We start from the raw sequence: 25,360 nt of genomic DNA on the forward strand, positions 1-25,360 counted from the left end.
AAGATCAGGAAGAATAAGTTTTGTTTTAAATTCCAAAGATACTGAGCACTCACATCATTCACCTGCCACATGGTAAAGGATCACTAGCAACAATAACAATGGCAGAAAGCTGGCCACCACCTCGGCCCTGGGTCAAGTTGCTGAAGCTCAATTTGTAATAAATGAATAGCTTTTAATTAGCTCATCCAATTATCTACTGATCAACCAATCAATGATATTTTAACTAAATAACAATTCACTCTAAACTTTTGGGCAAATAAACTAGAATAAGACAGCTTACTGCATGATCTTCCTGCAAGGGGCTGTGCAGGTGCCAGGGCAGTCATAAGCATAGAATACCATGAAACAGTGGATTTTGTGCATAAGAGAAATGTTATCTTTTCTTATATAAAATGTATAGACAGGAAAATGTAAAAGCCAAGGCAAGAGCAGGGATGATACTGATGCAAAACTGAATGTAAAAATAAAATTCTTAAATATTTAGCAAGTTGCTCTTTTAGTGAAATTATTTTGGAAAAAGAATTTTCAGATACTTGACCCTCTTTTTCTTTTAATCTTTCTGAACCTGCTCCCTCAACGTAAAATGAAGATAATAAGAATGCCTACATTGTAGGGCTATTGTAAGGATTATATAAATTAATAAATAGAAAGTATCAAGCACTGTGCCTAGAACATGGGAAGTGATCAACAAATAAGTTACAGCTGATATTATTGACTCAATACATGCTTTTTTAATTAATGATATAAAAAGCAGATGGTCAAATAAAATCAGTCAGTGGAAAATGATTGGCTATAATGTGCCAGACATTTCCATAAGTTCTTCATTCGATCTTTTTTTTTGGACTCTGAAGAAATGGCATATTTTGTTAATCCTCAAGTTCTTCAGCATATTAATAATAACAGCTTGGTATATATTATCGATAAGTCCGACTGTTGTACCCAAAGAATATCCAGATTATTTTAAGGTGAGTTTGCTTCCTTTTCATCTGATTCATCGTCCATACCCTGTTCTACACCTTCTACCTCTGGAATATAAAACTGCAGCATGTTCTGAATTCCATTTTTCAGAGTAATGATTGAACTAGGGCAGCTGGTACAAGAACCCTGAAGTTTTAGTCATACGATGCCATTTTCAAAGCCTTTGTAGATTACATCTCCTCCATCTTCTTGCACAGTTGCCCACATTCTAGTATCTAACACTTCCTTAATCAATGCCACAAGTTCATCATCTTCACATCCTGCTTCTCCTGAAGATGTTTCCTCAGTAACTAGAGGTAAACCAGATGCAAAGAAGTCCATGGTTGTTGCGTAAATATCTGGTTTCAGTAAATTCCAGTCTAATTTTTCATTTTCCTTTCTGACAGTGATGAAATCTGGCCCAAAGAAAACACTTTTTACTCCTTCGATCCTAAATAACTGCCTAGCCAAAGGGGAGCGAAATGCTGCAGCTGGGGTGGGAAAATCCATGAGCCTTGTCTCAGAAACCGGTTTTCACAGTATAAACTTTAAACTGTTAGGATTTGAGATATCTTGTGTTTGAATAAACATGTATCTCACTGGGTTACAAAAGGCTGCAGGTAGTGGGAAAAGTAGTCTTTCTACAAATTGATGCAGAGGCTGTTTCTCTTTTTTTTGAGACAGAGTCTCACTCTGTCGCCTAGGCTGGAGTGCAGTGGCGCGATCTCGGCTCACTGCAACCTCCGCTTCCCGGGTTCAAGCAATTCTCTGCCTCAGCCTCCCGAGTAGCAGGGATTACAGGTGCCCACCACCACGCCTGGCTAATTTTTCTATTTTTAGTAGAGATGGGGTTTCACCATCTTGGCCAAGCTGGTCTTGAACTCCTGACCTCATGATTCACCCACTTCGGCCTCCCAAAGTGCTGGGATTACAGGCGTGAGCCACCACGCCCGGCCCAGAGGCTGTTTCTTAGTGGTGTATAGATTCTTCAACAAATGATAGAATCAACTGCGCAGCCCCACGGCAACAGCCGCAGCTCCCCAGCCATGCCAAGCCTCCGCTGCCATCTTAGTCCGAGAGTCTCCATCTTCATGCCATTGCGTAAAGTAGATACTATTATCTCTGCTTTCAGGTGAAGCATGTGAAGTTGAAACAGGTAAAGCATCTGTTCAAATAGTGAAGCATCTGCCTTTTGAATCCAGTGGTGGATCCCAGGGCAGTTTAACATGCTGGTTAAGTCAAGGCTGTGGATTCAGACAAACTTAGGTTCCTTCTGGGCTCCAACACCTACTTGACTGCTTACGGTGCATAATTTATTATCCTCTTTTAGTCTCAGTTTCCTTATCAACAAGGCTGGTATAATTACACCCATCTAAAAGGTGTGTGAGGCTCAAAGAAGATGATGGGTTGTCAGTTCCCACTTGGCTCCTTCTTCAGCACCCCACCACTTACTCAGTCCAGTGTGTTCCCATGAGTGTAGATTGACCTTTATTGTCAATAGTGTGTTCTGCCACGTTCTGTGGGTGAAAGTCTTTGATTGGCCTTTCCATGGTTTCTAGGGTATGTAGAGAAGCAAGTTGCCCTTTCCTGATACCATGGTTCTGGTATATAGACAAAAATATAGTTCTTAGACTTTTAATCAGGTTTTGTCCCCAGCAGAGTCACAATAACATGATCACCCACTCATCACTTGAGTACTGTCATTTTCCTTTGTCCTTTACAGGAGACCAGAGGGTCAGGTTAGTTTTCTAAATGCCTTGGAGGAAACATGTGGTTCCCCATGCCTTTAAATTAATTCCTCTCCCTTCTTGTTCCCTATATCCTATGGTTTTATGAATTACCTCATGAGCCCACCAAATGTGTCAGGAATGACAGACTGTACAACTTGTGGTCTGTGACTCGAAAGTGTCAGTAACCACTAAGACAGACATGAGCTCGATGCAAAGGCCCCCTCCCATAATTAAGCAACTATAATTCCTAATATTTATGAGCACAGTGCTATTATCATTGAGTTAAAATGAACTGAAGATTAACTTAATCTGCTTTAATTACAGATTTTGAGAAATCTAATGGACAATGTGCATTTGTCTGAGAATGAAGAAACAAATTATAAGTCTAGTTGTCTCAGATAGATCTTCAACAAGTGACTTCACTGATGTTGGCCTTAGTTTTATACTGTGAAAACTAAAATACTTTTTTAAGAATGTCTACCCAGCTTAGCTCAATAAAAATGGGTCTGATGAGAAAATGGATTTGAAAGGGTTTATGGAAAAAGGTGAAGGCATTATATTTATGCTAAGAAGCATCATGATTAGAAAAGTTTTCTTATTTTTGTATAAAGAGCACTAGACCAGATATTCAGAAGGGCATTTAAAATTTGCTAATGTAGACAGAAGCTTATGGAAGCCAATTACTGTAGTAAGAAGCAAGAGGGAGTGCTGTAGAGTCATTTTTAGCAGATCTAGACACAGAGGCTTCAGTAAGCAATGATTATGAACAGGAAGCATTATAAAGCTCTGTTTCAGGGAAAGAAGTTTATCTAGCAGAATGAAAATTGCTCATGCCAATTAGGGATTTTAGTTTAGCCCACTAATAGGAGTACACAATACACAGTAATGAATTCCTCTCTATACCCCACTTCTTGTGTCTCAAAAGATTGCTTACAAAAAAATCTAGAGTACAAAGTAAATGAGGAAAATCCAAGAATTATCAATGGACAAGATTGCACATAATACTGTTCCAGTTGACTGAATCTTCTTGTTAATTAAGCATTAATGGAATGCCCATGATTTATTTAATTATAGAATATCAGGACTTGGAAGCATCATGAGAACGTCAAGTCCAAGGATCTGTATAATGCTCCCTGGAGAGCTTCTATTGATCCCCTTCAAGGGCCATCCCAAGAAAAGGGAAAAAAACTGAATAGGCAAGGTTTTGAGGCCCCTAACATACTATGCTCCCAACTTTATGCTACAGTAGTTCTATTTTATGTCTGATTAACACTTAGGCTTCTCTGAAAGATGTTGATGCCCTCAAAAATTATATGAATAGAGCTTACAGGTTTTTGGAGGATAATGGCAGCTGTCTAAATTAGAATCAATTCCTACATCCTCCAGAAAATGTACAGACCATTAAAGAAAGCAAAGGAAACCACCCTCAACCATGCTATAGCATAATTAGGAGACAGAGATGACTAACTTCATCAGCTCATATGTAAGTAGGGGAATAACTATTCAAAACAGCAAAGCCAGAGCCAGCTTCAGAACTCACACCCAAATGGAGCATCGGGCAGAGACTGCGTGGGAAAGAAGAGGACAGCAGGAGCCTATCTGTGATGAAAAACAAAATAAAGCACACCAGAGGGAAATGGCCTCACCCTCCGTGGAGCAAAACGAGAGCATCTAAAACCTGATGAACCACAACACAGGCTATGGATGGGGTTGGAGTGGTTATAAGGAAATTGAAAGGAAATGATCCGAGAGTGCACTGCTTCTGGGGAATAAGGAGGCAACCAACAGGGAAGATGTCTTTTGGAATCTTCACGGTAAATGAAAAGACGGAAGCACAAGTTTGAATGTAAGAGTCTTAGAGAAACAAAAAGCTCATAAAATTAGGAAGCTAATTATTTTCCCCCTCCCCCAAGCAGCCACCATTAAAGAAACTGTACTTCAGCACGTCAACAAAGAATGTGGTCTTGAACTAAGCAAGCTGGTAAAATATCCAAACCCCTTAACCAAAGTGCTCTGGGGTACAGAGCAGGGAGGGAGAAACCTCAACCAGCAAAAGGAGTCTACAAAATCTCCATGAAGAAGGTGACACTGGAGATGAGACAAGAAATTGTAATGGAAATTCTATTTGATGCCAGGTGCTGTGGCTCACGCCTGTAATCAATCCCAGCACTTTGAGGGGCTGAGGTGGGGGGATAACTTGAGGTCGGGAGTTTGAGATCAGCCTGGCCAACGTGGGGAAACCCTGTCTCTGCTAAAAATTCAAAAAGTAGCTGGGTGTGGTGGCATGCACCTATAGTCTCAGCTACTTGGGAGGCTGAGGCACGAGAATCACTTGAACTTGGGAGGTGGAGGTTGCAGTGAGCTGAGATCATGCCACTGCAATTCAACCTCGGTGACAGAGTGAGACTGAAAACATTCTATTTGATGTATTTTTAAAAGCCATGGGCTTTAGAATTACATAGATAATCAGGAGATTCTACCTATTATGCTGTGTTATGTTACACACATATTTTGTTACTTTTTTCCAACAATATATTGCAAACATTATTTCACCATGTCATTATTTTTCTACATAACCATTTTAAATGATTTAATAGCATTTTATTATATTTATGGCACTGTTTTTACTTTATTTAATTTCCTCTTATTATAGAATCAAGTCATTTCTATTGTTTCTGTTATTAACAGTGTCATAAAGGATATCTTTGTTGTGATATTTTTGTGCTCATCCACATTTTGCAGACACCAAAGGCAAATTTGAATATTATTGAATTGTGCTCCAAGAAAGCTGTGCTCATTTGCACTCTGGCTAACTGTGTAAGTAAGATAACAACCCTTTTCTGCTTGGCAATGGGTCCCATGTTTCTACAGTTATAGGACACTTTCCTGAGCACTATCGTTAAAAAGGGCAATGTCATTTTATCACTTCCTGCCCAACATGTAAGCTTCATCATAATTCTCATGAGTGTTGAAGATTAAATAGAATGATATATGCAGTACACCACATAGTAAGTGCTTACTAATATTTTCCATCCCTCTAGTTTTCTTGAACCCAATTGTATCTCTTGCCTTACCATCTCTTAAAAATAAGTATTTTCATTTTTATTAACACTTTGTTGAAAAAGACTATTCTATTGTACCAAGGCTTGTGCTGCTTTTATTTCCAGATTTCACAAACAAGCCCACATCAGACAGATTCATGCTTCTGCTGTTTCCGCAAAACTTCTGTCGCCTGCTTCTTAGCCTTTTGGCTATCCTGGTGAAAGCCCTCTTGATTTCATTGGCTGCTCTGCAGAGTTCCAAATATCTCTGTAACCAACAGAGCTTCCATTCCCTAGTCCTATTCATTGACCTGCTCCCCTGTTCCATGGCGGCAACTCATGAAGCAGAAATCTGCCTGCCCCCTTTGTCATACTTAAAATCTCTAGTCAGGGCCCAACTGACTCACTGGCCTGCTAAGTCAATGAATCATATGCCACTGTGACTCAGCCCTTTTCCTTTTATTAAGATAATGAGGAAGTCTCTTCATAGAGTCATGGCATTTGTTATCAGAAAGAAAATTCACTGAGATCAGTTGATGAATATATTTTTATACATTACAGAGAAAGGTCACATTAAGCTGAAAAATAGAAAATCAGAAATTATTTTATAGGTGATATCGGAGGAGACAAAATAGACCAACGTGCCCTTTTTGAGTGAAACAGAATTATTCTCTCCTCCCAAGTGAGATGTAATGACTGCAGTAGTGGGTGAATTATTGAACTGAAAATGTGGCTGGATGGTGTGAAAATAACAAAAAGCTATTAAATATAATTTTAATCTCTGACACACTAAGAGGAATGACATAAAATTGAGCATCTAATGGTTTTATATTTTTATAAAGTAGTCAATCTCCTAGACTTAAGCTGCTTATGAATGAACTCTTTTTTTGAATTTCAAACTTTGATAATATATTATAAAACATTTTTGGAAACTGTAGTATAATATAAAAGATAGTTCATCTTTATCCCAGGCTCCTGTCACAGAGATCTTAAAACCCCTGGAATTTCCTGAGTGATAAGAGTGTCTTGTTATCCATAAGAAGCCCCTTTTTGTCACACTTGAATTTATGTTAATGGAGGTACTTAGGTTGGGGTCTCTAGATAGCCTCAAGATGGGGGCTGGATACCAGAAAGACTAAGAATTAAAGGGTTGGAACTTTCAGCCCCACCCACCTACTTCTGGGAAGGAGTAAGGAGGCCTGGAGATTAAACTCTAAAAAAAAAAACTCTTGAACAACAAGATTTGATGAGCTTCTGGGTTTCTGAACAGGTGGAGGTTCTGGGAGGGTGGCACACTCAGATAAGGCAATGGAAGCTCTATCCACCCCCCTCAATACCTTGCCCTATGCACCTCTTCCATCTGGCTCTTTTGTTTTCTTTATAATAAACCAGGAAACATAAGTGAAGTGTTTCCCCAAGTTCCGTGAGCCATTCTAACAAATCATCAAACTAAGGAGAGAGTCATGGGAACCTGTGATTTATAGCTGCTCTGTCAGAAGCACTGGAGGCCCAGACTCGTGATTGGCATCTGAAGTGGGCAGTCTTGTAGGATTAAGCCCTTAACTTGTGGGATCTGAACCTAACTCCAGGTAGATAGTGTAAGAATTGAATTAAGTTGTAGGATATTCAGTTGGTGTTTGGAGAGTTAGAGAATTGCTTGATATCTGATATCAGAAGTGTTGTGTGAGAGTATAGATTGTGTTTCCCAGAGAAGCTTAATATGTGAATATGGCATTATGTTAAGCATAGGAAGACAAAATATGTTATCTACTTTTTAAAAGCTCATAATTAGTTGGGCCCCAAATTCATGCATATGTTTCGTCATTCAGTATGTCTTCAATGTCTATCATGTAGCAGGTGCACTGGAGGAAATCAAAACGAAGAAAGTGCATCTTGTGCCCTCTGGAGGCACACAACGAAATGATCTCTCATTTCAAAGTCACATTGTAGAGGCCTTGGCATGACTTACGTCTTTCAAACACTCTTTCACAATTTTTTCATTTATATTTTACAGCAACAGTGAGGGAGATGTTGTCATCCTGTTTTACAGGTGAGAAAAGTAAGATTCAGGGATCTCAAATCATGTGCTCAATGTGGTACAGCTAGCAACTGTCAAGGCTGGGATTTGAACTCATGTTATATCACCACAAATCCAAACTCAATATTGGCCCAAGAAAATGCTCTAAAATTTCATTTGATACAAGTTCAGCTGTAAGCTGCTCCTTCCCTCTGACTTCAGAATTTACCATTTTGGAGAGGAAATGAAATCACAGGTGAAATTTTAGTAGCTAGACTGGTTGGGTGTGTACTTGTGCTGCTTCCAAATGTCACAATCACTAGTGTTAATATTAACTAAGTATTAACTAAGTTAAGTAACTAAGGTTGGGGTGATAGTGAATTTTATGTGTCAACTTGACTGGGTCATCCAGTGCCCAGAGATTTGATCAGACTTTATTCTAGGTGTTTGTGTGATTTGGGGCAGGGATGGGCAGTGGAGTAAAGCAGATTGCTCTCCCTAATGTGGGTGGGCCTCATCCAATCTGTTGAAGCCCTGAAATGAACAAAAAGACTGACCATCCTCCAAGTAAGACAAAATCCTTCCTGCCTGACAGCCGTCATACTGGGACATCAGCTTTTTTCTGCTTTCAAACTGAAAAATTGGCTCTTTGTGGGCTTCAACCCTGCTGGCCTTCAGACTGGAACCACACCATTGAGTTTCATGGTTCTCAGGCTTTCAGAATTCAGCTAGAACTACAACACTGGTTCTCCTGGGTTTCCAGACTGCACTCACCCTGGGATCTTGGGATTTTTCAGCCTGTATAATTACCTTAACCAATACTTTTATAATAAATCTTACACACACACACACACACACACACACCCTATTGGATCTATTTCTCTGAAGATCCCTGACTAATATAATCAGCATGGCTTAATATTAAAGGAGAGTGAAATTAGCCATGCAGACAGCTAAGCTGGGGCAGAGCCATTCAGAACTTTCTGTGATGACAGAATTGTTTTATAGCTGCACTATCCAGTATAGTAAGCACTAACCACATATGGCTATTAAACAACTGAAATAGCTAATGAGACTAAGGAACTGAATTTTTAAAATTTTTATTTTAATAAATTTAAATGTGTATTTAAATAGCCCCATATGACCAGTGGCTACCATATTGGACAACCCAAATTTAGAATTTCTCCACTTTACACTAATGATTCCTACTAACTGTGTGAGATGATAAATAGATAGATAGATAGATAGACGATAGATTTAGACAGAAAGAGAGAGGAACAAACAGACAGAGATGGTCATTGTTTATTTTATATCTTTCCCACTAAAATGCAAAGCCATTTAGGGGAGAGAAACTGTTCATTTCATTCCCACTGTATCCTCAGCACCTAGAAAAGGACCTTGAAGGAAATTAGACCTCAATTAATATTTGTTAAATTAGTTATTTTGCCTACAAGTATTTAATATCAAGTAATCTTGAGGCAATGTGCTTTGACTAGCCAGATATACATTGGTCTAATTAGGGTTTTATTATTTTATGTTATTTTTCAGACAAAGTCTCGCAGTGTTACCCAGGCTGGAGCACGGTGGTGCAATCATAACTCACTGCAACCTCTGGGGATCAAGCGATCCTCCCACCTCAGCCTCCTGAGTAGCTGGGTTTACAGGTTCACCCCACCATACCCAGCTAATTTTTGTATTTTTTGTAGATAATGGGTTTCACTGTGTTGCCCAGGCTGGTCTCAAACTCCTGAGCTCAAGCAGTCCACCCACTCTGCCTTCCAATGTGCTGGGATACAGGCATGAGCCACCTCGCCCAGCCAAGAATATCAGTGCCTACCTATTACATATTTTTTGTCTTTATTTGCCCTGCATGGTCTGAGCCATCATTCTAGTTTGTTAAATTTAGGCAAGACTTTGGGATTTTCAAATGTGAGATGCTGTCTTCAGCTCTGGAAGGTCTGAGCTGAGAAAACATTTTGGGAAGCAGCTGAGTGGCATGAACATACTGAGGAATATGTGAATCCAAGTACATGGGCCACAAAAGGATGATGTATATAAGCCTGGTCCCAATGTGCTCTTTGAGAAAAGATTGAGACATCACTTTGCTCTATCAGCTGGAGCCTCTTGAGTTCATAAGGATAAAAGTTTTTCTGAGTGGTTATAACGGGCTGGCTGTGTGGTTTTCCTGCTTCCTCCTCCTCTGCATGGAACTTTATAGCTTTGTAGTGGAAGGGTAATTACTCCAGAGAGTAATGATCACAGGCTGTGATACTGTTATTTCAAATAGAAAACCAATGCCAGCTTGCACAGGTCCAGCAGATCTGGGAGCCAAACATGGGTCTTCTCTGACTGGGTCCCCCACGTGGAGGAAGCAGGGAGCAAGGGATGACTCCATCTGCTGAGAAAGATGCCCCTCAGCCTCTTTTTTTTCTTCTTCTATTCATAGTACCAGCCCCATTCCCCCAGTCCTTTCTAAAAGACCAGAAATTACAGATCTGGGAAGTGGCCTGTATTAGTCCATTTCCATACTGCTATGAAGAAATACCTGAGACTGGGTAATTTATAAAGAAAAAGAGGTTTAGTTGAGTTATAGTTCCACATGGCTGGGGAGGCCTCACAATCATGGCAGAAAGTGAAGGAGGAGCAAAGGCACATCTTACATGGCTTGCAGGCAAGAGCATGTGCAGGGGAACTGCCCTTTACAAAACCATCAGATCTCATGAGACTTAGTCACTATCATGAAAACAGCACAGGAAAACCTGTCCCCATGATTCAATTACCTCCCACTGGGTCCCTCTTATGACCTGCAGGGATTATGGAAGCTACAATTCAAGATGAGATTTAGGTGGGGACACAGCCCACCATATCATGACCCTTCTGGTATTAACCCAGAGGACCTGAAATCACCAGCATCATGTACAGTTCTATTTCTCTGGGAAGCCTGGAATGAGACAAACATGGATAGGGAGCTTTGCCTGGGCAGAATAGTGATGGCTGATCTTCTGAGTGTTTGCATTTATTTTATAACTTATCGTAATGAAGACAGAATTGTTTGGGTGTGCAAGACAAGATGAAAAACCAAGATCTGATATGCTGTGGAGTTATCGGGTCCTTTGTTGTCCCATGCATGGTGGCCTCATGAAAATGGGAAAGAGGAGAGTCATTAGTAGTGCTTCTACATTCTCCTTTGGTTCTTTCTTTGTTTTGTTTTGTTTTAAGATGGAGTCTCACTCTGTTGCTCAGGCTGGAGTGTAGTGGCATGATCTTGGCTCACTGGAACCTCTGCCTCCCAAGTTCAAGCGATTCTCCTGCCTCAGCCTCCCGAGTAGCTGGGGTTACAAGCATGTTCCACCACACCCGGCTACTTTTTGTATTTTTAATAGGGACGGGGTTTTGCCATGTTGGCCAGGCTGGTCTCAAACTCCTGACCTCAAGTGATTCACCTGTCTTGGCCTCCCAAAGTGCTGGAATTACAGATGTGAGCCACCATGCCTGGCTCGTTATTTCTTTGTTGTCAAAGGCCTTCAAACATCCATTCCCTTGAAAGTCACCTAATTAACTCATTCACATTAAGGAATTGAGGCACTGAGATATTACTTCTTCCAGATAAGGAAATAGCAGGTGTAAAAACTCTTCAACATTATGGAGAAGTTGACTAATGGTGGATCATAGGCATCCACTCATGGACAGGTGGGGTGAGCCAGGCTTTCCCAGGGCCTTTACTCACAGGTATGCTGGGATGCCCATTGCACATTCCCACTAGATATGACCTTTATCAATGCCTGCTCTGCACCTACAAAAATGTAATTTTCTCCCAGCTCTCCTTGAAGGCTCAAATTTTTGGGTCACTGGGATGCTCCTTTGTATCAATCACAACCCTGCTAGGGCCACAGGAGCTGTTCAGAAGGCTAGATGGCATTTGCTGGCCAAAAGGAAACTGATCCTATCACTTTGAACCTATCCCATTGAGAAGATTTAATCTTATTACCAAATATAAAAAGGAGAACAAATACATCTATGTATACATACATACATACAATAATAAGGACAGTTGGAACTCCCTACTTAGGTTCTAAAGAATATTCATTTATACTTTTTCAAAGTGACACAGATGCAAAAATTGGACAGGCTGCATGGAGGCCCCATGCTGGCCATTAAAAACAATTCTACTGGGATGCTTCCAGTAGAATTAGAAGGCAATTCTCAAAGAGTAGCAAACAATCCGTGACTTTAAAGAAAAAGTCTGGTTTATTGTGGTAAGAAAACACATAGCACAAAATTTACCATCTCAACCATCTTTAAATGTATAGTTCAAGTAAATACATTCACATTGTTGTGAAACAGATCTCTAGAACTTTTTTGTCTTGCAAAAATGAAGCTCTATATCCACTAAATATTTATTCCCTCTCTTCCCTCACCAGTATTTGATAGTCGCCTTTCTACTTTCTGTTGGTATGATTTTGACTACTTTAGATACTTCATATACATAGAATCATATAGTATGCGTCCTTTTGTTACTGGCCTATTCAGCAAATTTCATCCATGTTGTAAAACGTGACAAGCTTTCTTCCCTTTTAAGGCTGCATAATATTCTATTGTATGTATATACCACATTTTCTTTATCCATTCATTTGTCAGTGGACATTTGGACTGCTTTCACTTCTTGGTTATTGTGAGTAGTGCTGTGATGAACATGGGTATACAAATATCTCTTTGAGGTCCTGCTTTGAACTCTTTTGGATATATACCCAGAAGTAGGATTGCTGGATCATGTGGTAATTCTATTTTCAGTTTTTTTGAGGACTTCTGTCATGACTGCTTTTACTCTACAAAATCAGCTTCATTATTTTGGGCATGCTACTTAACTTTCTGAGCCTCTGTCCTCCCTGTGCATTATTTACTTTACAGGGTTTAGATAACAATTAACCAAATAGCATATGTAAAATGTGATTATAAAGACACATTGGAAAGTCTGGGCATGGTGACTCATGCCTGTAATCCCAGCACTTTTGGAGGCCGAGGTGGGTGGATCAACTAAGGCCAGGAATTCGAGACCAGCCAACCTGACCAAGATGGTGAAACCCCGTCTTTACTAAAAGTACAAAAAATTAGCCGGTCATGGTGGTGGGCGCCTGTAATCTCGGCTACTCTGGAGGCTGAGACAGGAGAATCGCTTAAACCTGGGAGGCGGAGGTTGCAGTGAGCCAAGATCGTGCCACTGCACTCCAGCCTGGGCGACAAGAGCAAGACTCTGTCGAAAGAAAGGAAGAAAGAAAGAAAGACAGAAGGAGAGAGAGAGATGAGAGAGAGGAGGAGAGAGAGAGAAAGAAAGGAAGGAAGGAAGGAAGGGAGGGAGGGAGGGAGGGAGGAAGGAAGGAGGGAAGGAGGGAAGGAGGGAAGGAGGGAAGGAGGGAAGGAGGGAAGGGGGGAAGGAGGGAGGAAAGAGAAAGACACACTGAAAGCTTTCAATAACTAAACATTTCCTCCCCTCTTCATTACCCATTCTTTCCCCTTTTTCTATACCTGTTTTCTTATTAACTGGGCATGTATTCTTCCTCACCTGCCAAGTTGGGAAAATGACATTTTCTCCTAGAAGCAATGAGAACCTGCTTGGTGCAGGAAGGAAGACAGCAAGGCAGGAAGGAAGGCCCAGGGCTTTTCTCAGTTGCCACCATATAAAAAAGAGGCTGTCAGCAAGGAAAGGCCAGCAGAGAGTCTCTTCAGAAGATGCCTTGCTTTTCAGTGTGTTGTACAATTCCTTACCTCCCCTCTTCTATCTCAGGGAGTTGGAGAACTTCCATTCTGGCCTGCCCAGAGGCTACTGACCAGAGGCTCTGGGAAATAACTCGCTCAGGGTATGAGGTCACTAGAGGGTGGCCTCTTTCTTTCCATCACTCCCACTAGGGCATTATTTAATGGGCATGTTTCTAGAAAACATACAGAGGGAAATATCAGGCCAGACCCCCAGGGTCGTTCCTTACAATATGTCATTGCTGGGCCGTGTTGCCACCTTCTGCGCATCCGGACTCTGGTGAGGCTACAAGCACTAAAGGTAGAATTCCACATCTGGCCTCCTAAGCATTGTTTTAGCAAGAGCTGGAAACAGCCACCTTCCTTCCCAGCCAGGGTAAGTGTGGGAAATACAACGCATGTCTGAAGGGCAAAGACAAATGAACCAGAGCCCTGGAATTTTACCCATCTTCCTTTCTAGAACATAAAAAAGACAGTCTATAAATCTCTCCAAGGCCTAATCCCAGGTCCATTCCAACTGCCCCTAACTTGCACAATTCTGATTTAAACACATTGGCCAAGCATGGACAGGTACTCTGAGGAGATACTGCGGCATTCTTGAGTTGATTTCTTCCCAAACGAAGAAATAGAGCTGATGCAGTGCACTTGCATTTGAAGAGAGCTTGAAAGAGGCAGAGCGAGTGCTTTACTCTGTCAACAGAGCCTGGAGGATTTTGCTGGTAAAGACAAGGAAAAATCAATATGGCTATTTAAAAATGTAATGGTGGCTGCTAAGCAGTATCAGAAAGGGCATTCCAAGGAGGAACTTCAAGGCTTTAGAGGATGCTGTGTACCAGCTACTAGAGGAGGAGACAAGAAACAAGGAGGAGAAAGCAGATTTTCAGAAAAGGTGAGATGCTTTAACATTTGCCTTTTCTCTACTTCTAAATCACCTTTTACAGAAGCATCCTTCCCACTCTCATTCTACTTGCCATCAGCAATAGCTCCCAGATCTTGAGTATCTACTGTGTCAGGTTTATTCAGCACTTACCCTGTCTCGGGAAATATGCTAAATACTCTACACAAAAACATAGATGCAAATAATATCACCATTTTACATTTCAGGAAACTCACACTCAGAGAGGTTAAGTAACTTATCCATCTTTGTGCAAGTGGTGAGGGGCAAGATTCAATTTAAACCCAGGTTTACCATGATTTCAAAGCACATACTTTTTACATCTTATCATATATGCTCCAGTGAGAATCACCCATGAGTAGGTTTAACCTGCTTCCATGGGTTGGAGTTGATTAGTAATTTTGGGGCTTCTCATAAGGGTATCACATGGATATTCAGTCTCTAAGCTACATGTGGGTCAACTCACTGGTCATTTTGGCAAGGACAATGTGTGCATGGGGCCCAGGCTGCAGAGTGGTGACATTTTTAAGGAGAAAGTCTACAGTTTTTGTCCTTGGTGCCTCATCTGAGTTGCCTGAGGTCTTTGGTGCTGCAGATAATAGTCAGTTTTCCATTTAAGAGAGGGGCTGGTACACGCTGGGAATTTCATGTTCAACTCAGAATTTGAAAGGAGATACATGAGTGCTTTCTAATGGACTTTTTTTGTGGTTTTTCCATATTTTTAAAGGAGTTCTGAGAATGAGGTTGTAAGTAGGGGTGATGAAAAGATAGGAAACTGGCAGCAGCAAAACTAATGTGCTTCCAGAGAAAAGAGGGAGAGAAGGAGAAGTAACGGGCAGGTCCAGGAGATGGTCAGGATCTGCTTTTATGGCTGTGGGATGGGGAAAGCAGGACAGTACTGAAAGCATTAATTTGAAGGTTGAGAGAAATGATGTGTGTGTGAAAAGGAAATGTTTGTTGTGAAGCCTCTTGCATGAGTTAAACTAAAGAATTCCAGTGCTATGTTATGTTGATGACAATTTTAATCTGGATGAATCTCTGTAGTGATGAATTAACCATATGTGTGGAAGAGTAGAATCCAGTAAACTCCACTTTAATGTAACAAATTCATTTAATTTATGTCATTATTATTATTAATTTTTTTTTTTTGAGATGGAGTCTCGCTGTGTCGCCAGGCTGGAGTGCAATGGCACCATCTTGGCTCACTGCAACCTCTGGCTCCTACGTTCAAGCGATTCTCCTGCCGCAGCCTCCCGAGTAGCTGGGACTACAGGCACATGCCACCACGGCCAGCTAATTTTTGCATTTTTAGTAGAAACAGGGTTTCACCATGTTGGCCAGGATGGTCTCGATCTCTTGACCTCGTGATCTGCCCATCTAGGCCTCCCAAAGTGCTGGGATTACAGGCATGAACCACTGCCTCGGCCTAATTAGTAACCATAACCCAGAATATGAAACAATGTTGTTGGGTGCCGCTTTCTATAAGACAGCTATTGTGAGATTTGGTTTCCAGGGGAAAGAATTTCACATATTACAGCTAGACTCATAAATTTTTTAAGGTATTTTTTATAACTTTCTTCTACCCTCTCAAATATAATTCCTGGCAGACTGACTAAATTGCTGTTCTTCCTCACTGTTCGTTTGCTAGGGTAAGGCTTCCTTTAAGAAACGCTGGTCAGGCCGGGTGGGGTGGCTCACACCTGTAATCCCAGCACTTTGGGAGGCCGAGGCAGGCGGATCACGAGGTCAGGTGTTCGAGACCAGCCTGGCCAATATGGTGAAACCTTGTCTCTACTAAAAATATAAAAATTAGCTGGCTGTGGTGGCTGGTACCTGTAATCTCAGCTACTTGGGAGACTGAGGCAGGAGAATCATTTGAACCCAGGAAGCGGAGGTTGCTGTGAGCCGAGATCACACCATTGCACTTCAGCCTGGGCAACAGGGTGAGACTCCCTCTGAAAAATAAATAAATAAATAAATAAATGAATAAATAAATGAATAATAAATAAATAAATAAATAAATAAATAAGAAAGGCAGGTCAGGGAGCACTCTGCAGGACCTTCCCAGAGATAAGAAAGAGAGACAGGGCAGCATTTCCCTGGAAACCCAAGAAGGAATTTCCAGAGTAGGGCTGATCTTTGCCCAGAGGACCCCTCTTGGGTTCCCCTCTGCACCCTAAGTGATCGTCTGAGCCACAGGCTTCCCATCAGGCATCAGGGCGGTAACTAAGCTTGTTGGCTCCCCAACATTTGGTGAGAATCTACACATGCTCTATCGTCATCTCTCAAACTGCCGAGCACAGCGTGATGCCCAATTTGTGACTGTAGATTGGATGATTCCTTTTATGTGAATGAGAAACAGTGGGACTCTGTAGAGGAAAATGTTTTCTACTTGCAAAAACATTAAGCTCCTCTTTCTTTAAAAAATTTTATTGATATATATTTGTACAGATTTATGGGGGTACATGTGATATTTTAATGCATATAATGTGTTATATAATGATCACATCAGAGTATTTGAGAGATCTATTACCTCGAGTATTTATTATTTCTATGTGTTGGGAACATTTCGAGTCTTTTCTTCTAGCTATTTTGAAATATGTGATACACTATTGTTAACTATAGTCACCCTATCCTGCTATCAAATGTTGGAGCTTACTTCTTATCTAACTATATGATTGTACCCATTAAGCAACCTCTCTTCAACTTCCCCCACCCATACCCTTCCTTTCCTCTAGTGTTCATCATTCTACTCTCTATATCCATGAGGTCAACTTTTTTAGCTCCCACATATGAGTGAGAACATGTGACATTTGTCTTTCTGTGCCTGTTCTATTGCACATAACATAATATCCTCCAGTTCCATCCATGTTGCTGCAAATGACATAATTTCCTTCTTTTATATAGCTGAATAGTATTCCATTGTGTAATATACCACTGTTTTTATTTATTCACTTGTTGATGGACATGTAGGTTGATTCCTTATCTTTGCTATTGTGAATAGTGCAGCAATAAATATGGGGGTGCAGGTATCCCTTTGATATACTGATTTCTTTTGGATAAATGCCCAGTAGTGGGATTGCTGAATCATATAGAAGTTCTATTATTAGTTTTTGGGGAAATCTTTATACTGTCTTCCATAGTGGCTATACTGATTTAAATACCACATTGTGTTTTTGCTTTGCATTTTCCTGTTGATCAGTGATGTTGAGATTTTTGCATATACCTGTTGGCCATTTGTATGTCTTTTGAGAAATGTCTATTCATGTCCTTTGCCCATTTTTTTATGGGAATATTTGTCATTGTACTATTGAGTTGTTTGAATTCCTTGTATATTCTGGATGTTAATTACTACTCAAAAGATTATCATTGTCAATTATCATCAATTATTATCAGTAATTGATCTACAATATGATATATAATTAATATATCAATTATCAGTTATCAATGATAATGATAGTTAATGAAATTATCATTATCTTTTTTTAACTTAAACTCTGTTTTATCTGATATAAGTATAGTTACTCCTGCTCACTTTTGGTTTCTCTGTTTCCTTAGAATATCCTTTTCCACTCGTTTACAGTCTATATGTCTTTATAGGTGAGGTGAGCTCTTATAGGCAGGATATAGTTTGATCATGTTTTTTAATCCATTCAGCTAGTCTATATCTTTTAAGTGGAAAGTTTAGACCATTTACATTCAAAGTTATTATTGATATGTGAGAGTTTTTTCTTGTCATTTTATTAACTAATTTCTGAATATTTAATATATTCTTTCTCTCTTATTGTCATTGGAGTTTGGTGGTTTTCTGTAGTGGTAACTTTTGAATCCTTTCTCTTATTTGTTTGTTTTCTCTACCAGTGTGTTTTATACTCTCATGTATTTTCATGATGGTAAATACCATTCATTCACTTCCAGGTGTAGGACTCCCTTAAACTTTTTTTTTTTTTTTTTGAGACGGAGTCTCGCTGTCACCCAGGCTGGCGTGCAGTGGTGCAATCTCTGCTCACTGCAGGCTCTGCCCCCCGGGGTTCACACCATTCTCCTGCCTCAGCCTCCCGAGTAACTGGGACTACAGATGCCCACCACCTCGCCCAGCTAATTTTTTGTATTTTTAGTAGAGACGGGGTTTCACTGTGTTAGCCAGGATTGTCTCGATCTCCTGACCTTGTGATCCGCCCACCTTGGCCTCCCAAAGTGCTGGGATTACAGGCGTGAGCCACCGTGCCTGGCCAAACATTTCTTATAGAACTTGTCTAGTGGTGATGAATTCCTTCAGCTTTTGCTTGTCTGCCAAAGATGTTATTTTTCCTTTATTTATGAAAGAACTTTGCTGGGTATGGCATTCTTAGCTGCCAGGGTTTTTTTTTTTTTTTTCCTTTTAGTACTTTAAATATGTCATTCTATTCATCTATTCTCTCCTGGCCTGTAAGGTTTCTGCTGAGAAATCTGCTGTAAGTCTGATAGGAGTTCACTTATATGTGAGTAAATGCTTTTCTCTTGTTTTTAGAATTCCTTCTTTGTCTTTGACTTTTGACAGTTTAGCTATAATATGCCATGGAGAGGACCTTCTTGAATTTTATCTGTTTGGAAATCTCTGAGCTTCCTGTATCTAGATGTGTAAATCTCTTGCTACAGTTGGAAAGTTTTCAGCAATTATGCATTAAATAGGTTTTCTATCTCTTTTGTTTTCTCTTTACCTTCTGGAACACCAAAAATTTAAACACATTTGGTCACTCTATTATGTTCTATATATTACATAGGCTTTGTTCATTCTTTTATATTCTTTTTTCTTTATTTTTGTCTGACTGAATTATTTCCAAACACTTGTCTTTAAGTTCTAAAAGTCTTTCTCCTGCTTGATTTAGTCTATTGTTGAAGCTTTCAAATGTATTTTGTATTGTGGTAAGAGAATTCTTCAGCTCCAGAATTTCCGTTTGGTTCTTTTTTATGGTATTTACCTCTTTGGTAAATTTCTCTTTCATATCTTGATTGTTTTCTGATTTTTGGGTATTGTGTTTCTGTGTTATCATGTATTTCATTGAGCTTCTTGAGTGTCAATATTCTGGATTTTTTATCCAGGAGTTTATAAATGTCTTTTTCATTGGACTCTACTGCTGGATTCCAATGAGTCTATTCTCCAGCAATAGAGAACATTCCTTAGAGTGTTACATTTTCTTGCCTTTTTATGTTTCTTAAGTTTTACCCTGCTATCTATACCTGGTATAACAATCACTTCTTCCAATTTTTTGGATTTGCTTTTGTAGCGGAGGACTTTTTCCTGAAGACCTATCTATGATGTTGGTTGAGAAGGACACTTTGCCTTTGATTCCGGTTGTGTGCAGTAGCATAATCTTCATATACTTTCTTTGTAAATAGCATCAGTAGTGTTTATGATTTCCTTTGTGTCTAAGAATGTGGTTGTTAGTGGAGGCTGTGTGAAATTTTGCTAGGGACTGGTACACCAGTGCTCTTAGGCTGAGGACATTGTTCTTCAGGGTGATTGGCTGTGCTCCCTCCACAGCATCTGGAGCTTGGTGAGGGAAAGAATGAAATGCCAAGTGTGGCTGGGCCCAGAAAGAGAAGCAACCACCCTCAGAACATTCATTCTTGGAGGATAAGCAAGAGAGGGTATAATAGGAGGTATGAATGGGAATGCCAGATAGGAAGAAGGTTGGGGCCGGATGCTCTGAGGTGGAAGGAGCCATTTAAAGTGTAGTTCATGAGCTGGCATGATCAGCACCACCTGGTAAAAATACAATATCCAGGGCTTCACCCTAGACCAATTTGAAGCAGAAGCTATATTTGACAAAGGTCTCCAAGTGGTTTGAGTGAACACTAAAGTTTGAGAGGCACTGCCCTAGAGCTTGTGAAGGCATACTGACTTCACAAGGCTGGTGGGGTAAGGACCCAGCTACTTGCATTTTCTGTGTTTCCCAGGTAGAAGAGTGCTCTCCCTAGCAGAAAGATATTTTTTTCTGGAGGCCTCTTCAGGTCTCAGGGTGTGTGTGGCTTAAGGTCCAAGTGGGAGATTGGTGAAGCAGCCAAGAGATTGTAAGAGGAAGAAGAGAAGGAGGAAAAGGATTGCATTTGTTGGGTAAAGATTCTACTGTGTCCAGTATATATTTTACAGAGTTATATTATTAATCTCACAGTAATCCTCTGAGTAGGTCACTATGTTTTCACCATTTTGTAGACAAAGAAAAGAGATTCAGAGAGGTAAAGTGCCTTGCCTGGGGTCACATAACTGACAAGTTCTCTCTGAAGATGCTCCCAAATGTAGCCTTTCGTGTTCTTGCCATCAAGTGTCGGGTTTGATGTTCAAGTCTCAGGCTCAAGTCCCCTGCCTCATGGTCTTAGGACACTCAGGCAGGGACTACACAGTCAGCTCTCACTCCAGGGCTAGAAGCAAAAGGTGTTTGAATTGAAGGAAGTAAAATGATGACTAACAAGTGTAGGGGAGCCTGAGTCTGTGTCCCCTGATGAGTGAGTTCTAGGCATGTGTGGGATACTCAGTGGACATGTGCTAAATGAATGAACAAAGAATAGATGACAAGCCATTCTCTTCCACTTAGCCCCTTGGAGACACTTGTGGGTCTGTTCCAACATACCCTGTGTTCCTAGAGCTGATGCTGACAAGCAGGGGATGTCTCGGAGGCCAATGGTCCACTCCTTCCAACACTGTGGCAGCCCCCAGCTCTCTGAGAAATTGGCTGCCAGCTCAGAAACCATTGCTTGAGGATAAAAAAAAAAAAAATGATTCTGAAAGTGGAAACATTTAAGAAAAGCTTTAGATACAGAGTCCAAAGAGTCAATCCGATGCAATCATACCCCCCTCTCACTTTTTGTCTATTGGGAAGCAACAAATAAATTCAATGTCAATTATAGGTTTTATTTTTGACTAAGTTTGTGCTATGATTATTCTGTCTAACCAGTGTATATGCATTCCATACAATTTCCATACTTCCATATTGCCATAGGGGGAAGTTTGTGTATTGTTTTTGCTTTGTTTTATTTTATTTTCCCTTTATTTCCCAGTCCTCTGGTTAGAGAGATGGATGTTCTCTCAGGGAAGGATTTGGAATGGGAAGATTCCTTTTATTTATTTTTTCTTTTATCTTTTTTTCTCACTGATTTGCTCAGAAGGCAACTCAGGTTGCATGGACCATGCCTTTCTGACCAGAGGTACTGGGAAAGGGGCCCCCTAGGAGCTGGAGAAAATGAAGGAGATGTGGGGAAGGAGAGAGCATTTCTATGGGACATATATTTAGCAATAGAATTACTGGGTCATCGAGTTTGCGTTCTTGTGGTTTTAATTTGCATTTTTCCTGATGCTAAGCATATTTCATATGTTTTATATCCACTTTTGTGAGGTGCCCATTTTTCTATTGAATTGTCTATCTTCTTATAATGATATGTCAAAGTTCATTATGCTGTTAATACATGCATTGCAAATATTTTCTTCCACTCTGGGGTACCTTTCACTTCCTTAATGGAATTTTCATAATGAAACAATTCATAATTTTAATAAATCTCAATTTATCAATCATTTCCTTAAGTATTCATGCTTTCTGTGTCCCATTCGAGAAACCTTTACCTATACTAAAGTCATGAAGATATTCTCCTATGCTATCTCCTAGAAACATTAAGGTTGGACATTTAAGTTTAAATCAATAATCTGACTGGAATTGGGTTTTGTGAATAGTGTGACGTAGGGGCTCAAGCATCGTTTATTGAAAGGACCCTCCTCTCTGCATTCCACTGTGGTGCTACTTTTGTGACAATCATGTGATTCTTATATATAGGTCTGTTTCAGGCCTCTCCATTCTGTTCCATGGATCTATTTGCCCTAACTTATATTGATTAATGTAATTGTATAATAAGTCTCAATATCTCTCAGCTCCATCTTCAACATTGGCTTGGCTATACTGGTCCTTTTGCATTTCCCTATAACACTTTAAATCAGCTTATCAAATGTCCCCAAGACACAGCCTTATGTAATTTAACTTGAGTTGCATTGAATCTGTAGATCAGTTTGGGGAGAAGTGACACCTTTGCAATATTGAGTGCTCTATTTAATAAACAGTGTATATTTTCCCTATTTGTATAGATACTCTTTGAAGTCTTCCTGTTGTCATTTTTAGTTTTCAACATAGAGGTCTTGCATAGCTTTCATTATATTTATCCCTAAATCTTTGATACATTTTATACAATTGTAAATTGCATTCATAAAATAAAATTTAAATTTTATTTCCCATATTGTTTTTTCCTAATATAAAGAAATATCATTGACATTTATATATTGACCATTTAGCTCAAGTACTTTTTAAATTTACTTATTAATTCTAAAATTGACTTATTCTAAGTCTGTCTATAGATGCTTTGGGCCAGCCAATAATGACAAACAACAGCAATTTTTTTCTAATACTTCCGCTTTTTTTCTTACATTGTTACAATGCCTAAAACCTTTAGTGCAATGTTGATTACAGGCAATGAGGTCAGGCCTCTTCGTCACATTCAGATCTCAGGGGCAGAACGTTCACTATTTCACTATTTAGTATGAATGTGTACAAGTTTTGTGTAATATACTCTACTAGATTAAGTCTGTTTACATTCCTATTTTCTAGGGTTTCATTATAAGTGTTTACTTTTATTAAATTATTTATCTACAATTATTAAAATGATTTATTGTTATTCCTTTTTCTGATGTAGTGAAATTATGTTAATCGATTTTTGAATTTCAAACCAGTGCTGAATTTCTATGAAACACTCAATTTCAGATTAGCCTTTTTTATATATTGTTGAACATGATTTATCGGTATTTTTAATAGGATTTTTGCACCTATAGTATTAAAAGATATTGGCCTATAATTTTCCTTTTTTGATGCTGGGTTTTAATATCAATGTTAAGTTGAACAAATCAAGATTTGGAAAGTGAAGTATTCCTCTTTTTCTGTTCTCAGGAAGAATCTGTGGAAGATTTGTGTTATTTCTTAAAAGTTTAAAAGAATTCAGCGGTGAAGCCATCTGTGCTTTCTTTTGGTTAGTATTCGCACGGTACAGCTTTCTTCCTGCCCCCATCCCCTCCCCCATGTATTTACTTTCAACTTTTCTGTGTTTTTATACAAAGTAAAAATATATAGATGGTTTTTTTTCTTTTTGCCCAGTCTGAGAATCTAATTTTTATATTGAAATTACCTAGTCCCTTTGCATTAAATATAAAATGAGTTTAGATATACTTTTTGGGTTATTTTTATTTGAACTATTTGTTTCAGATTCTTTTTAGTAATCTTTCTTGACTTCTTTTGGAGTGATGAAATATTTTCATTCCAATTTTAAACTCTATTAGCTTGTGCATTATAAATTTGGCCAGCCAATAATGGATATACTAGACATTTTACCATGAATTCTTGACTTATTTCATTCTAAAATAAATACTTATACCACTTCCCTGATGATACTAAGAAATTTTAGCAGTTTACCTCCATTCTCATCTTTTATATTATTGTTGTCATGCATTTTGAACTCCATAGATATTTTTATTCTCAAAATAAATTGTTTTTGCACAGTCATTATTCACTCATGTTAATGTACTTGTTTCCCCTTTCTGATGATTTTTATCTCTTCTTATATTTTCATGTTTCCTTCTGGGATCATCTTCTTTCTGTCATAAAACCTCCCTTTAGTATTTATTTTACTATAGGCTTATGTGTGACAAATTTTCTACTTTTGTCAAAAAATGTTTTTATTTCATTTTTATTTTTGAGGAATATTATCAGTAGGTATATAATTCCAGGCTGGCAGTTATTCTTTTCCAGAAGTTTAAAGATAACATTATGTCTTATTGTGGCTTTTATTGTTTCTATTGAAAAGTTAGATATCAGCCCGATTGTTGTTCTTTTGAATACAAGTGTCTTTCTGGTTACTTTTATGGTTTTCTGCTCATGTGTGATTTTTCAGCAGGCCTACTATGTGGGATGGACTCTGTTTTACCTCCTGAAATTCATATGTTGAAGTCCTAGGCCCCAATATGATCATATTTGGAGACAAAGCTCTTGGGAAATAATTAGGTTTAAATGACTTCATGAGAATGAGGTCTTCATGATGGGATTAGTGCTCTTAGAAGAAAAGACTAAATAGCTTGCTTTTCCCATCCCCACTCCCACCCCCATCCCCACCTCCCATTCCCCAAATCCCCCCACTTTCCTCACTTCCCTCCCCATCATGTGAGGACACAGCAGGAAGACAGTCATCTGCAAGTCAAGAAGCAGGCCCTAACCAGGAACCAAATAAACCAGCACCTGGATCTTGAAATTTCCAGCTGCCAGAACTATGAGAGATAAGTGTCTGTTGTTTAAGCCACCAGTCTATGGTATTTTGTTATAGTAGCCAAAACAGACTAATACACTATGGTACGCCTAGGTCTGGTTTTCTTTGTATTCATTCTGTTTGTGGTTATAGAACACTTGGATCAATGAATCATTAAAGCCTTTAATCAGTTTTGTCATACTTTTAGCCATATCTCTTCAAATATTTCTTCTATCATATTCTTTTTTTAAAAAATTATTTCAATAGGGGTACAAGTGGTTTTTTGTTACATGGATGAATTTTATAGTGGTGAATTCTGAGATTTTAGTGCACTCATCACCCAAGTAGTGTACATTTACCTAATGTGTAGTTTTTTATCCCTATCCCTCTTCTTACCCTCCCACTCTGGGTCTCTAAAGTCTATCATATCATTCTGTAAGCCTTTGAGTATGCATAGCTTAGTTCCTACTTATAAATGAAAACATAGGGCATTCGGTTTTCCACTTGTGTGTTACTTTACTTAGAATAATGGCCTCCAGCAGTCCATTTCAAAATGGCCGAATAGGAACAGCTCTGGTCTGCAGCTCCTAGCATGATCAACACAGAAGACAGGTGATTTCTGCATTTCCAACTGAGCCTCCCCTGGTGATACCCAAGCAAA

General features: G+C 39.3%; 1 pseudogene; it reads right to left on the reverse strand.

Moving 5' to 3' along the window:
- Positions 1 to 960: 960 nt before the first annotated feature.
- Positions 961 to 2,024, reverse strand: LOC100607192 (annotated as a pseudogene).
- Positions 2,025 to 25,360: the final 23,336 nt, after the last annotated feature.

The sequence above is a fragment of the Nomascus leucogenys genome, chromosome 4 (assembly GCF_006542625.1).
Source record: "Nomascus leucogenys isolate Asia chromosome 4, Asia_NLE_v1, whole genome shotgun sequence".
In the NCBI taxonomy this organism is placed as follows: Eukaryota; Metazoa; Chordata; class Mammalia; order Primates; family Hylobatidae; genus Nomascus; species Nomascus leucogenys.